Source organism: Copadichromis virginalis, linkage group LG18 (genome assembly GCF_057382275.1).
Source record: "Copadichromis virginalis isolate Kocher_CV1m ecotype Utaka linkage group LG18, C_Virginalis_male_GT1.1, whole genome shotgun sequence".
Classification (NCBI taxonomy): Eukaryota; Metazoa; Chordata; class Actinopteri; order Cichliformes; family Cichlidae; genus Copadichromis; species Copadichromis virginalis.
In genome coordinates this window covers 20,534,998-20,550,931 of record NC_140635.1, presented here as the reverse complement: position 1 = coordinate 20,550,931, position 15,934 = coordinate 20,534,998, and the positions used below count along the sequence as shown (strand labels likewise).

At 39.6% G+C, this 15,934-nt stretch overlaps 1 protein-coding gene across 1 annotated transcript in view; it reads right to left on the bottom strand.

Moving 5' to 3' along the window:
• tnr (tenascin R (restrictin, janusin)) overlaps nt 1-15,934 on the bottom strand; it is a 214,896-nt gene that overhangs the window by 136,131 nt on the left and 62,831 nt on the right. Inside the window, exon 2 of the mRNA XM_085438251.1 lies at nt 9,334-9,386. The gene's annotated coding sequence lies outside the window, so the exon portion shown is untranslated. The remainder of the gene's footprint in view (nt 1-9,333; nt 9,387-15,934) is intronic.

Below are 15,934 nucleotides of genomic sequence, written 5' to 3'. Positions count from 1 at the left end.
AAAACTGACTTTGCTCGGTTCCAAGTCAAGCCAATCAGGGGAACTGCTGATTGATCCATTGCAGCTGTATCAAATACTTCCTTTGACAGATAATTAGATACACACACATACTCCTCGAATCCCCCCGAAAAAAACAGATCAGGGCTTAAAATATGCTCTGCTGAACTTTTAATTATTGATCTACAGGCAATTCTCTGTGCCCTACAAACAACAGCTCTCTGAAGTAAACCAGACAATCCCAACCAAATGAAAACTTGGAAAATCAGAAATGTAAGAAAACCTTTAGCGTGTTTTACACACAATACTTAGAGGGTGGTGTTAGAGGTGCAGTACATATTCCAGGCTTTGTATCCTTTGTACTGGGTGTGGCAAGTTTCTGGTTTCAATAAGACAAAGAAAGCAAACCTGTGTGTGAAGTCGTTTTTGACTTCATGACCGCTGCCTTTTCCGAACCTCAATCAATCTTAGACTGTTCAATTCTTCTCCAATCCTTCTGAACACATGTCACAAATGATCAAACAACAACAATCACCAATTTTAAGCAAACAGAGCTAATTTTTTTCAAAGTTGGATGTAGTGACTAGAGATGGCACGATACCACTTTTTTATGTCCGATACAGATACCGATATCATAAATTTGGATATCTGCCGATACGATATGAATCCGATATAGTGTTTTTTAATCAACAAAACTGTTTTTTAAAATATCTTGCTGCATTTTGTATAAGTTCATACTCAAGTTTAAAACAACAACTAAGCTAAAGCTATTCTGTTATACCTGTATGCAAAAAAAAATATTTCATAGTTCAGCAATACTGATCAATCTAATAAACTTAAACCTACACCATCCTCCCTATTCTGGTATTTTAAAGAGTACTTAGCGTAAATATTAAGCAACCTAACTAATAGGGTTCCAACTCCCAGCAACAACAAAAATAAAAAAATAAAAAATAGGGAACCACCCCTCACGTTCCACCTCATGATGCTTAATCGACGTAATCAACCTTAATTTGATGCAGTGTGGAAAAAAATGCACAGAAATCAATTATTTTTCAAGAAATATTAAATAGATTCAACATCTTTCTTCAACAAAATTGCAGACTGCACAGATGGTACCTTCCCAAAGGAAAAAGTACTATAGCTCACTAGGGTATATATATTAGACTTAATAGTCACTATATATAGTAATTGACTTCTATTCATTTTACATCAAATTAAAACTTTGGGTGTCAGATAATTATTTATTAAAAGCTAGACATTTTAAATGAGATGGGGCGATCGTGGCTCAAGAGTTGGGAGTTCGCCTTGTAATCGGAAGGTTGCCGGTTCGAGCCCCGGCTTGGACAGTCTCGGTCGTTGTGTCCTTGGGCAAGACACTTCACCCGTTGCCTACTGGGGGTGGTCAGAGGGCCCGGTGGCGCCAGTGTCCGGCAGCCTCGCTTCTGTCAGTGTGCCCCAGGGTGGCTGTGGCTACAATGTAGCTTGTGTTACGTTCCCCTGAGGGGTCTAGGCGGTGAGGGGGGAGTAACAAAAAGTGTCCAGGTCAGAAAAAGGAGTCAAGGAGGCAAAAGGGTTAAATCAAAGAGTTTTATTAAAGTAGCTCAACTAAAAGAGACAGACAAGCCGCTATCACCATTTAAGAAAACAAACAAAACTCAGGCGTGGTCAATAAAGTAAAACGTAAGCCAAAAAGAAAGAGAGCAGCTCACTAGCTGCAAACCACAATAACACAGCTCACTAGCTGTAACCACTCACAAACACACTCAGCTCACTAGCTGTAACCACACTCATGGCACTCAGGCCCAGAGCTCACCTTTCCCTGGGCTTAAATACTTTTAATTACTGATGTGAGTCAGCTGTGTAACAGGGAAAGGTGGCACCTCAGGCAGAAGAGGTGGTGGGACACGCTCACACAGGCACCTTCAGGAGGAGGCCCTGCTAGGGCCGTAACACTTGCCATCACCAGTGTGTGAATGTGTGTGTGGATGGGTGGATGACTGGATATGTAAAGCGCTTTGGGGTCCTTAGGGACTAGTAAAGCGCTATATAAATACAGGCCATTTACCATTTACCAATAAGAAAGAAAAGTATGTCTTTGTGCCCCCTTTTCCCTGTTAATGCCCTATCGGCCCCCCTGGCTAAACTTTGCTAGATCCGCCCCTGCACAGTTACCAGCCGTCAGCTACGTAGGAAAAGATCCTCGAGTAGAAAGTAATATTAAATAAATTCTAACAACAGCTTATCAAGCTTAAACGTGCTGCTGTTGTTCAGCCGCTGGTTTCCTCTTTCTGGTGCAAAGTGGGCCAAAAACAAACAAGAGAGACGGACTCGCGACAGAAAAGCCGATCAGCTGATCATTAAGCAGTTTCATGATTGAAGTAGCAACAAGAAGAGGCAGTCGCTTGTTAAGCTTAACGCAGGAATGCTTTACAAACATTCAGAGATGGACTTACACACTTGCTTTACTTCTCTCGGGAATAACTTTGTCGGAGATGAAATGCCAGGTTGCTAGCGAAGCTCCACATGCTATCCAGACCACCGACAGGTCCCGCATGCCACAGCCGCTCTATCACGTGATGCATACTGCGCCGACGTGCTAACGTTCTGAGGTGAGTTACGGCGTGTTGCAAGTTTTGTGAGGTGCTTTCGTGATATTTAATGGATCGGATTACATTTTTTATTTTTCTCCGATATCTGATCCAGTAATTTAGGTCAGTATCGGACCGATACCGATAGGTAATATCGGATTGGTCCATCTCTAGTAGTGACAGGAATATTCCCAAAGCTACAGTCAATTCTGCTACTGTTGTTTCTGCCACAATGGAGGACTGTTCCCATTCATCACGGTCTGTCGATGTACGTTTCAGACAACTAAAAATAAACATTTCCAATCTCTCGGTAATCAGGAACGTGATGTAGGTACACAGTGTAGAAAAGACACAAGGAGCACTGAACTAACACCGAAAATTACAAAAGACTGGCAGTCTCATTACCAAAGCAAACCACATTAGATACCCTTTGGAAGCCTGATACAGATGCTGCACTGTGTGGCCCTCTCGCTCTCAATAAGCCTTTCTATCCATCTTTCTTGCTGTTGATATGTCTCTTGCTTTCTTCGTCTGCCCTTTTGTTGCTATCGTTCTTTATACCCTTCCTCACTCTTTGTCCCTTTGCCTTTTGTAACTCTGTGTTTATTTTTCAGTCAACAGAGAGACTCTCTCTTTTCTGACCAGAAAGATATATTCAAATGGAAGTTGAAGAACAGAATGATGCATTATTCAAAACCCTTCACAGGAATAAGGGAACAATGATAGGCAAATTCCTATTAAAGTAGGCGATATCCTGGCAGGACAAAACCAAAGACCAAAGTAAAAAAAAAAGTAAGCAGCAGTACAACTCCAGAGGGGTGTTTATGTGCAAAAGAGACTGAGTCATTTTTGTCAGCAAGCCATCTCTTTTTAATTCCCAGTCATTAGAAGATTTAAGCTACCACAAGTCGTGCATATCAAGATGACAATGATAATCTTTCAAATCCACCATACAATATAGTGTGCACTGTGCACTAAGTCATGTGAAAAATCAAGAAACTGAATCCAGGACAGTGCCAACTTGGCGTAGAACACGTGGAGCCTTCTGGGTAAAAACATGACCACCAAATCCACCAGTCCTCCTTCAACAATGTACTGCAGGACTATACTGGTTGTTCTCTTACTTTACACCTTAGCTTTTTTACAGCTTACCATCACAGACTGATAGATTGACGCAACACTGTCAGAGTTGCAGGCTCGATTACTGTTGGTTGGTGTGGCAATCATCGGAGAAACAATAGCTATACTGGTGTGCATTTTAAAAAATTAGAATACCTACTAGCACTATGGGGGCCATGCAGCGTCTAATCAAGTAGTCACACACAAACACCAGATAGCATTTTACACTTTCATTAGTGCTAAACTGTAAGAGGGTTCTTAAAGTTTTGATGGCTGGCTGCTTTGGGAACAGTTGGTGACTGCCTGGCAACCACCGGTCACCAAGGAAAAACGAGTATTCCCCCAGTGAGTGGTTGCTCAATCCCCATGCGCACATGCCTAGAGCTTGGTCACTGACCCCCTGATAAACACTGTTTGCTAAGGAAAAGTGCATATTTCTCAACAGGCTAATGAGTGAATGCTTGCTGGCACTTGTTGGAATTGGTCACAGAGAGGTATGCAGTGCTGCAGCTTCATTGTGGTTTGCATCACACTTCGTGGCTTGGTAGTTAGTTTACAGTTCAATTTTCTTATATACAGTAGTGCCACTTCACAGCACCAGTTGCTTTAAGGCGCTTTATACTGTAGGCCAAGAAACCCCAACAATCACATGACCCTTTATGAGTGAGCACTTGGCAACAATGGGAAGGAAAAACACCTTTTTAACAGGAAGAAATCTCCAGCAGATTCAGGCTCAGGGAGGGGCAGCCTGTCTCTGCTGTAGCAATATGCTAGCAGCTGACGCAATCGAGGGGAGATTTTTGGTGTAGCAACTTCTCTGTGACCAGTTTTTAAGCAATAGCCATTAACTTCTCACGTTTTTCTCCATCAACCAGGGGATAACCAATGTTACCAGGGGGGTAGGCCTTTTAACAGATGAGTTGTTTTAAATGTGTTTGTATCAGCTGAATTCATCAGTGTCAAAAACAAAAACATAATGTGAAGCACAACATTGTTTTCTCATGCTCACATGAAAATGATACACCTGGTCTATGGACTGTACTTTGTGAATCCTGGTATTAGAGGACTCAGTCAGTTTGCTGATCTATATAGTTTGTAAATAATGATGTAATTTTGCCAACTGTAAGAAGTTAAACAGCCAGGGGTTATGCCTACAACTTTATTTTGTATTTTAATGCTTACTTTGCACTCCTTTGTACTTGACATGCTGTCATCTCAACTTGCAATGCCAGCAGAATTCATTAATGGATAATTAAAGTAGTTATTGAACTGTGGCATCACCTAACATTTAGTTACTAAAAATATTGAAAGAGACTGCTGATATATTGTGGCACCCCTTCTGACCTTCTGACATGGTGATCTGTTTAGAATCACAGGGAGGCAAGTCTTGTGATTTTATCCAATGAGAACAAACAGTTTGCCAATAGCTTTTGGCTATCTCAATGTGCAAGTAAGCACGCTGTTTCCCCTTGCTTGATCGATGCTTCTCGATTAGGCTTCCGGGGCCAAAAGAAATGCAGCAACTTTCCTATTCCTCAGATACACAAGCCCATTCTCATTTAATCTACAGAAAAAATGCATGCACAGACACATTTGCATACCTCTTCCTCCGCACACATACCCGCAAACAGATAAACCGATGTCACAGACAAGCCCACTGACGTCATTCGTCCCCTGGTATTTAGCACAAACGTCAGATAGTGTAGAGTCCTGCTAAAAATCAATGAGCATTTGCAACAATCAATAGCTGGGTTCCTATGAGAAGTAATTAGAAAGGCAAACATGCAGTGCTGCCTTCCTGCTCACCCCCACTGTAGGCTCAAAACAGAGTTTTACAAAACAGTGATACTTGAACAAGTAAAATACACAGATTAAAGCACGAGTAACACACTGGTCCTCATCCAGTATGAAAATTGGTTTAAATTAAAGACTAGTTATCATAAAGAAAATGTTGAGTTTTTATGAACCTATTTGTTCATCTACAACAGCCTTTGGCTAAAAAACTTCAGTGTATTTAAGTACGTCTATTAGAATAAGTGACAAAATCACATAATAACTGAGTCTGACTGTGATGCCCAGCAGCTATTCACTTCACTGCTTTGAAAAGGATGTCATGACTGAAATCCTCTATCGAGTTCCTTTTGTACAAAATCTTACTTACAAAGGCTTTCATGTTACATGTCAAAGATTATACGTCCTTGAATGACCGCTCTGGTACTAATAAGATGTTAATTCCATACACCTGGCATGAGATCGTATTGACAGGTGTTAGAATGATCTTACCTGAAGTGCTTTATTACTGTGCCTTATATTAATCTCATATTAATCAAAACTGCCCATATAATCATATAGAGTAGTGTTAAGTGGACACAGGCCTGAATAATAAAGGCATTAGAATAGGTGTCCTCCAGTCGTAGACTCTCGCCCATGTTTGCCTGTAGAGCAGTAGATAAGAGGGAACCATCTTATCTAAGTTACTGAAATGCTGTTGTTTAGACTAGAATAGGGTGCCCGGTAATAAAACTGTCAGGTGCCCGTCACCATATTGAGATCCGCGGCAACGTGTCTTGCAGGACGCATCTCCCTTCTAGAAGTATTGTCAAAGTGAAAATAAAGTGTTAAATGGTCTACTGAGCAGTGTTTTGTCTTCCATCGGATGCCTCTGAGGAATCAAAAGAACTCAGTGTGACTTAAGGATTATATATATATACATACATATATATACATACATACATATATATACATACATACATATATATAATATACATATATATATATATATATATATATATATATATACATATATATATATACATATATATATATATATGTCAACGGCATATGTAGGTCAACGGCTTGTCATTCCTAGTATCAGTAGTGTACTAATTCAGCAATACAAGATTTCAATTATGGGCAGGTTCAACTCTAACCAATTTCTTTTCTTTTTTTTAACAATATGGTAAACTGACCTTTTAAATAAGCTATGAGGAAAGCTACAATGGTTTATTTAAGAGGGTAAAAGTTTGCTTCTGTGAAGCTTGAACAAAGGGATGATGGCAACAAGGTGTAGGCGAGGCTAGAGGAGGTGAAGGATGAGATGTCTCCTGCTGCCGAAGCTGCTGATGAGTCAGGACATGAGAGCTCCCACTGCCTCATCTACAAGCTCAAGTTGGTTAAGAAGAGGCTCTTCAGCTACCAGTTAGCTAGCTTTATGGTTCTCAAACATTTTTCTTAGTTTGTATCAATATCAAACATTTTTCTCACCATTATTGCTTATAATAATGGTGTTAAAAGGTGCCTTTACTAAGGGCCGCAGTGGTAAATAATAATAGCATTGTGCAAAAGTCTTAAACCACCCCTCATTTCTTTTTTAACTCATCTCTGAAACATGTGCAAACATTAATAAAAACATAGTATATAATGCTAACATTTATTTGCATTATTCTAATAGAAAAAAAGTTTTTTAGCCTCTATAACATTTAGTTAAGAAAAAATATCTTTGAGTAACATTAAGAGCACGAAACTGTCTGCACATCAAAATGAAACTTGAAACTCACCCGATAACGGGTAATAGCTCCTTTACTTTGAGATGGGGTTCAAAGAAACTAAGTCTATTGTGCTACATTGTGTGAAACCTCTGATCCCGGAATATCACTCCATAGCTCTGCAGGTATGTGGATTCCGGCATCAAAATGACGATGCACATTACATCCTCTGAAGGCAGAAATTGTCTCGTGGCAAATGGATACATCAGCCTCTTTTTACACTTTATAAAGATACATGCTTTTTTTCACACCCCAGTGGAAATTCTCTCCCTTCAGCATCAACTTTTCATCTTCTTGAAACTTGTTTTAATATGCGTGTTCTTTTAAAGCTGCAAAACACGCCTGTCTATTCAGGTGGAGTGCTACTTGGAGTGTTCGGGGGGCGAGCTGTGCAGATCACAGCCACAACCGGGTGAGACGAACTTTAATAAGAATGTAAAATGATCTGTGAGTTAGATTAAAACCTTGGATTATGGATTTTGGCTCAGGACTTTGACACACGATGTACAAAACGCATATTAAAAGCATAACTTCTGATTATTGCTGTGTGGGAAAACTGGCTAAGCCATGTTTGTAATATATAGATAAATAGCACTTCTCCATAGAGTAATCAAATGAGAGATTTGTCTCATTTTAGTTGGCAAACACTGATTGCTTCCTTTTCACTGTATTCCTTCTGCTGACTGACGATGAGGAGAGGATAATATGAAAACAGCAAAAAGAATGAGAAGCATAACAGACAGATGACAGGACAGTATCATATAGATAGACAAGGCACAGATATAATACAGTATGTCACAGTTGAAAAAGGAGCCTTTATCACATAATAGAAATAGACGCTATCAGAGCAGGGTTGGCCAATTTTCAAAATTGAAGTTTTACCAACATATAATCTACCATATGACTCCTTCATCAACACCAAGACCCTTTTCCTTCAAGATTTTACTCCTGCTGCTGAAAAAGAAATAATAAATAAAAGAAATAAATAAGAAAGCTGAATGAGAAAATTGCAGTCATATTGTGAAAGGCAGCCTACTCACCTGACTGAAACCTTTTGCAAGACTGCGGTGCCTCACATCTTGTTTTCATTTTACACTGAAATATCATAATAATACTGCAATTATCAGATGGAACTCTAAAGATTTTTTGACTGGGCTGAGCCCCCAACGGATCCTAACAACACCTCTTGCTCTTGATGCATGTGTTGTATTAGTGGCTGTGATGCCGGTGTTTATGAGGCATCGCTGCGGGGCGGGTGTTTACGTGGCAGGGAGGGACACTCTGCAGTATACCCAGTACAGTAAACTGTCGTGTTTTCACAAATACCAATGTGAAGTAGCTTCATTTTGGCAATGCTGAGAGGAAAGGTCATTCTTCACTTTTTAGCTTTTATTTCTCAAAATAGTGAATCATGTTTTCATCTGCCGGTTATACCCTGCATTAACAGTATCATATATTGTTGTTTGTTAGACAAATGACAAACTGAGTTCACATTTTTATGTCCAAATTTGAGCCGGCACACTTGAGTTCAGATAAATTAATCAAGTAATTTTTCTGTTCAGGAATGTAAGTTAACGACTGTATAATAATAATAATACAATAATAATCCATGTATAAATACATTTTTGCATTAAAAATATCATTCTGATTGAAGATTAAGGAGCCTGCACACACTGGTGGATCAGCAATTATTAAAAAATATTTTGGTAATTATCAATACTGTTAATTTAGAGTAGCTGTGGCATAAACATTAGACTGGGTGGTGATTGAATAAATTTGTTAAGCACTGTTGTGCTATTGTCCTATTGTACTATGTTCATCATGTTGCTGCACACCTTGCTGTAGCTGGCCAGAGAGTGAACTGTAAAGCCAAAGTATGTCTAGAACGTTGACGTATACAGCACACAACTTTTGGAAAACCCTCCAAAGTTTGCACCTCGGTTTTCATTGCATTTGTGAATGCATTTTATATATTTTATTTGAAGTCGTTTTACATAAGCAGTAGAGGAAAAAAACAACAACAGAGAGAACCACACACACACAAACACATGCCGTAGCATTCGTTTGAAGTTCCAACTCACCTGGAAAGCACAAACTGGACTTGATTGTTTTAGTGTTGGTCCCTGGGATGATGCTGTCAAGAGAAAAAGAGAGAGGTTGTAAATTACTTAAACATACCATAAAATACATATATTTTTTCTTTTTGTCCCTTCTTTGGTATTCTTCAAATCCATTCGATCTGGCAATTATAGAAGCATACAGATTTCCTCTCCTCAGTGAGCCCGCTATCTATTGTTAAAAGTCTATCTATGTCAAAATGTTCGACAGAAGAAAACAACAGAATAAAGGACCAAAGATCTAGAGCAGGGGTCTCCAACTCCAGGCCTCGAGGGCCGGTGTCCTGCAGGTTTTAAATATCACCCTGGGTCAACACACCTGAATCAAATGATTAGTTCATTACCAGGCCTCTGGAGAACTACAAGACATGTTGAGGAGGTAATTTAGCCATTTGAATCAGCTGTGTTGGATCAAGGACGCATCTAAAACCTGCAGGACACCGGCCCTCGAGGCCTGGAGTTGGAGACCCCTGATCTAGAGTTTGAGATCTAACTGAAATGAATTGGGATTTATTGTCCATCTCCATTTTTTAATAAATAGGTCGGCTTATACTTCAAGAGTCTGTGATTTGTCTTTATACATCGTGTAATGTCCACACGGTGCCTGGTCAGTGTGTACTGTGTAAGAATACTACAGCATTACCTGCTTATATGAAACAAGATGGAACAAAAACAGCATGGTCAAGAGTTAATTAGAATTTTTAATAGTTCTGAGAGACAGTAAAAGTTTTACACTTGAGAGATGAGACAGCACTTGATGCTCGCTCTTGACACACTTAGTGGATGCAGGTATTGTTTACGTACGTGTGCCTGGTGAAGTACAACAGGATGTAACCTTTCCTGTTGCATAAGGCACTCGTCTCATGAGCTCCTCTCATGATACTAATTATCCTGCCATATTGTTCCAAGCACTTAGACTAACAATCAGTTTTTGGTCAAGTTCAAGTGTTTATTAAATATAGAGTTAAGGTGCTTTTGTGTGCACTTACAGAGGCATGCACATAAAAACATACACACACATGCACAGCTGCTATCCAACCCCCCGAGGGGTTTCAGCTGAACCAGAGGTCACTCTGCAAAGCTCCATACTCCCATTCAATCTGTCTCAATGCACACAAATAAACATGAAAATTGAACAGTCACAAGGACAGAGAGAAAATGGCACAAAAGCAGATACTTTGGTGAAATAAACTAATAATTTACACTGATGTTAGAAAGATGAAATTTGTCTAAGCTCAGTGCTGAGCTAACACGCTTAAAGACTTGGGGCGGGGAAAAATATAATATACAGATACATTTCAATTGGAAATAACTGGCTCCAAATTAGAAAATAAATATCAAGGCAGCACACAAAGTGTTCCATATTGAGCATATTTGATTTTTCTAACACTCTCAACAGAAGCTGGGCAGGCAAGGCGGGGACGAAAAATAAAAATGATTTAAAACGAGTCAAAGTTGTGGAGACGGGCTCTGATTGTTTTCGAAAATCACGGTGTTTCAGAGTTTGTCCCGCTCTCATCTCCCTCACTGAATGACACCTCGCATTTTACCAGCTGACGAGGACAAAAAGGTAATGTTAATTCAATTAAACTCAACTGAAAAAATAATAGGATCACTTGCAATGACTTAAGCTTAAAAGGAGCTAGACTATTTTTGGATACTGGCTCCGTTTTCATTCATTTTGAGTCCAAGTGTTGTACCTAATCATTTTCAGAGAAATGTTTTGTTTGTTTGTTTGTTTGTTAGGTCTCTTAACGATGACCTTTGATTTATTCAAGCACAGAAAAGGCATCGACCTTAAGAAATGAACCAGTGTCGTGTCTTAGCAAGGAACCAAATTTAAAGTGTCTTTAGGCACTTTGTCACTAACAGCCTGTTTCAAAAACACATCATTTGTTCCCATTTCTTTAGTTCGTTCTACAAAAAATACCATCGATAACACAGTTTGACTGACACATAATAGTATTTTTGCACTAACAAAGATCTCAGTGAAAGTGTGGCTGTAAAAAAGCTTTCTAAAGGAAGGAAAACACGGAGAAAAGGCTAAAGTATGACAAATTACACGAGTACTTGACTGAAAATTAGTGGCAACAGGTCTTGTGAAGAATCAAAATTTGACATTTTTGGCTCAAAACAGAGTACCATCAGATTTAATCCACCATGCAATACCACCTGGAAAGCATCTGATTGGCCTAATTTTTCAGAGTGACAATGCTCCCAAAACAGCATGGAAAGAAGGTTATATTCCAGCTATGATCCAACCTTAAACTACATCGGGGTGCATCTGCTCTTCCAAATGTTCTGAGTCCAGCAAACCATTTACAGGAAGTGATTTTATTTTGTTTAGGTAAAGAACCCTTAAAATATCTCAGGGAGACATAAATAAGGACATATGCAGATGGTGAATATAAATTATAAATTCACTTGCGCTCAGAGTGTAGGAGAGGGGGGATATCTGACACATATCCAGCTACATCTGCTGCTGCAGCTGACTGAGCCTTTGGTGAGAAAACGAGGCAATGTGTGCGTGTGTGTGTGTGTACTCATGTTGTGAAGAAATAGATTTGTTTACAAATTTCCATAGTGGTGGTCCACAAAAGCAATTCTCCGCAGAGAATCGGTAGTTTTTGTTAATAGTAATGTTTGATTTGGGTTTGTGGTCAGGTTAGACTCAGGTTAAGGCAAGCAGCAGCCATAGTTAATATTACTGTAGGCCAGTGAGAAGTTACAGTTTTTCTCAAATGTTAAAACACAAAAGCCAATCCTGTAACCCAAATGACCAGTAGTCTAAACACATTTACTAAATGTAGCCACCATATTCCAGTACCATAAACACATGTCACATGAAGACACAATTCACAAAACACAACCCTCTGTACTCATAAATCTAAACACATTTTTCCTTGCTAAAACACATGTTGCAAAACAACTCTGCTCATATCCTCAAATGAAAGCCCATGTGATGCAAAATGCTTGCCACAGTCACCAATCTTTGAACACAGGGAACACACCTGGCGTCATTCACTACACATAATGACTCAAAATTGAAGACACTTGTTGCTAATGCTGTACCCACATGTAAAAGCAAGTTCAGAGTGCACAGTATGCTGAAGGTTCCAAACAAACACAATGGATGAAGGCAGAGTCAGGGGAAGAGGAATTTGATGCAGAGGAGGGAGAAGAGCTGGCCCTGGAAGAAGAGGAGCAGGCCAATGAGGAAGAGGAGTTCAAATGAGAGGAGGAAGAGGAGCGACCAACGAGGAAGAGGAGAAGGCCAACATGGGAGAGGAGAAGGTCCAGGAGGGAGAGCAAGACAACCTCGTACCATCATTACGGACGAGATGCGAGCAACAGCTCAGCGACATGATGCCGCACAGTGATTGTGGTGTGTGTGTGGTGTGAATAACGTAAATAAAAAAACTTCACACCCTGTTCATGTTTTCAAGATTACTGTTGTGTGCAATAGATTCTGTTTTTGCATTGAGTTGTGTTACAGTAGTGTACGTACATGCAGGATTTTCTATAGATTTATACTACTCATATGAAACTCACAAATCTAAATGCCTAATCCTCTGCAGGGATCTACGACGATCCGTTACTGTATAGTTTCTAAAATATGCATTGGCAGTTATGAAACAAAGAACCTTCTCACAAATTGAGCATTGTGTTTTCAATTGTTTTGCTGTAGTGTGTAATGCTGTGTATAGTGTTTATAGTTTTGACAGCTTCGAGCTGCTCTCTTGGTGTGGGAGTTTGAGTTTTGCAGTGGGAAGGTGTGGTTGTGTTTATGTAGCTTTAGAGAAGGGTGTTGTGTTTGGACATTGGGGGACCTGGTGGTAACGTTTGTGACATGTGTTTTAGCATTTGAGAAAAACTGTAATGTAAGTCAGTGTAATGTCTCCTCAAGTGATGGAAATAATTCTGTGAGTGTGTGTGTGCTGTCACTTTATCACTTCATTAATTCCTGGGGACATCCAACAGCTTGAGGGAGCAAGTGACAGAACAAGAAAGGAAGACGAGAGAAGTGTGTGGGAGGTGAGACAAAGGCAAGAAGAAAAAAAAAATCGCAGTGGTAAAGCGGGGAAGATGATTGGCTGATTTTCACACCAGCTAAGTCCCTGAAAACAGAAAAACACAGTGATATGCTGGAACCAAGAGAATCCTTTGGCTCCTCACCAGGACTGAAATCTGGCACTGGAAGCAGACAGCAGCTGCTACATGCACTACACTTAACACATCTTTGTCAGTACAGTATACAGACTGAAGAAGAAAAGTTATGAATTTTGCAATCACTTACTCAAACAGAAACCCATTACCACAGTGAGTGCACTAACACCATTCTGCGTACCTCTTGCACTGTTCCTTATTTTCTGTCCACAATGGTGAATGCTCATATTGGTCTTATTAAAAATCCTAAAAATGTTAGAAACAGTAATAAAATGTCTGCTTCACCGGGTCACAAAGCTCAGATCATCTCAAGTTGGTTGGTCTCAGTCCAAGAAAGCACCACGATGTAGTAGAACAGGAAATTTGCACTATGGATGTGTAGCTGATAAATTTGCACGAAGAATCAAAGACGTTCCGAAAGCAAACGGAGGACCAACCCGGTACTAGCAAGGTATAATTAAAGAAGTGCCAATGATTGTACATTCAATCTCCATCAGAATTAGTTATTATCCTTTCAAGGGAGATATAGGCCCACAAATTACTCTTTTTCTTTTTAGACATAATACTAATACTCACTGCACACCCATCAGCTGTACAATTTATTGTCTAACAATATAATAACTCTGTGCCCTTGACAAGTAGCTGAAAAGTTAAAAGCAATTTAAGAATCACTTATTTTGGGCATATTTTCAGTTGTTTCATTTAAAATACTCTGATGGCTGATAAATTCATAAATCACTCCTCTTTTTTTAATGGGAAAATAAAAAGCCTGACAGCAACCCTTTCCTCTGTGTTTCTGTTGCATTTTTAAACCTTCCTCATCTTTCTTAGTCATTATTTCATCCACCCTGTTCCCTTTTCCCCTTCTCACTAAGGTGACATAGTGCAGTCGAAATGTCACAGGAGCTAAAAGTATTGCACTATGAATATTTCCCCGGCCGGCTCCAGACCTTCTGTCAGGCGACAAACTTCTCGGCTATTTGTCCTCATTATAGAACAGCCTCCGACTGCCCACCTTAATTCCCTTTCCCGTTCCTCAAGGGGCTCTTTTCCACCCCTGCTTGGCATGAGTCATTTTTACGACCACCATTTTGGCTCCCATCGGCCCTCGCCATCTACAGTTAAACCCAGCTTGGCGAGTAAATCTGCAGCTTTAATTAAAATAGCTTCTTTTGTAGCACTTTCCATCCCTCTGTCCTCTTATCCCTGGTGACATAATGGTGCTGGGAACTTCCCTCTACAGAGCTGATTCAGAAGAACTAGCACTTGAAATAATGGAGGTGTGCTGCTTTATGATGAGTTAGCAAGATGAGTGAGCAGTATCTCATTTTATCTCCTCATCTTCTTCCTTTGACCTGACTTTCTGAGCAAAGGAAAATTAGAAAGGTCAGGAGCAGAGGCTACATCGATAAGAAGAGTCAAGATAATAGAAATGTGAAATATGCAACAGAAATCAATGAGGCAAAATCAGCATGGGGTACTTTTTCAATCAGAACAAGCTTTCCGTGCCTTCAAGGTCAGTCTTTCTTGAGGAAACAACGATTTTTGAAGCCAAATCAATGAGACTCATTCAAGCCGTTTTCCCACAATATTGTTGAGGGACTGACTTTGTTGCCATTGATTAGCTGATTTATCGCCTGAATCTATTGTGGGCTCACAATAAATGCAGATCCGCTCACAAGAGTAGCAAAGTGTTTTACAAATATGCTGGAAGAGCTTACAGCTGTAACTTCGCTGTGAGAACAAGAGTAACTACACAAAAGCATTGTGTAGTAATGACCACAGTGGAGCTGCAGGTCAGTGGAGATGCACACTGGCCCAAAAAGGCATTTCCTCAACACAAAATTATTGCAAAAAAAATGACAAATACATTTTCATGAACACTTCAAAGACCCTGAAATGACTCCCATTATCACGATTTGATCCACAGTGTTCATCCAAACCTGAAGTCTCAGCTCCATCAGTGACTCATCAAGTCATTCGGGATATGTGTGTATATTAGGGGTGGGGGAAAAAATCTATACTGTGTAGTATCGTGATATTTTGTTTGCTAATAATATATCGATACAGGGACAGCAGAAATCGATATTTTGTTACAAAAAGGTTTTTGTGCTCTGACTTCAGAGCATGTTGATCCTTTTTCTGAGCAAGAATCCTGACATTCCTTCACTGTCCAAATGTGTTTAACTTTTTTTTGGCAGCAATAAACATGACAGTTTACTTATTTTAATTTAAGACATGTTTTATTTTAATTAAGTTTAAAACTTTTTTATTTAATGTAAAATTAGATTTTGTTTTAATTTACTTTCAAATTCTTCAGTTGCTGAATGGGCTGCATAGTTTTCACAAATTGCATAGTTCAGAATAGCTATAATTGTACCAGATGGTTGCATTCAGT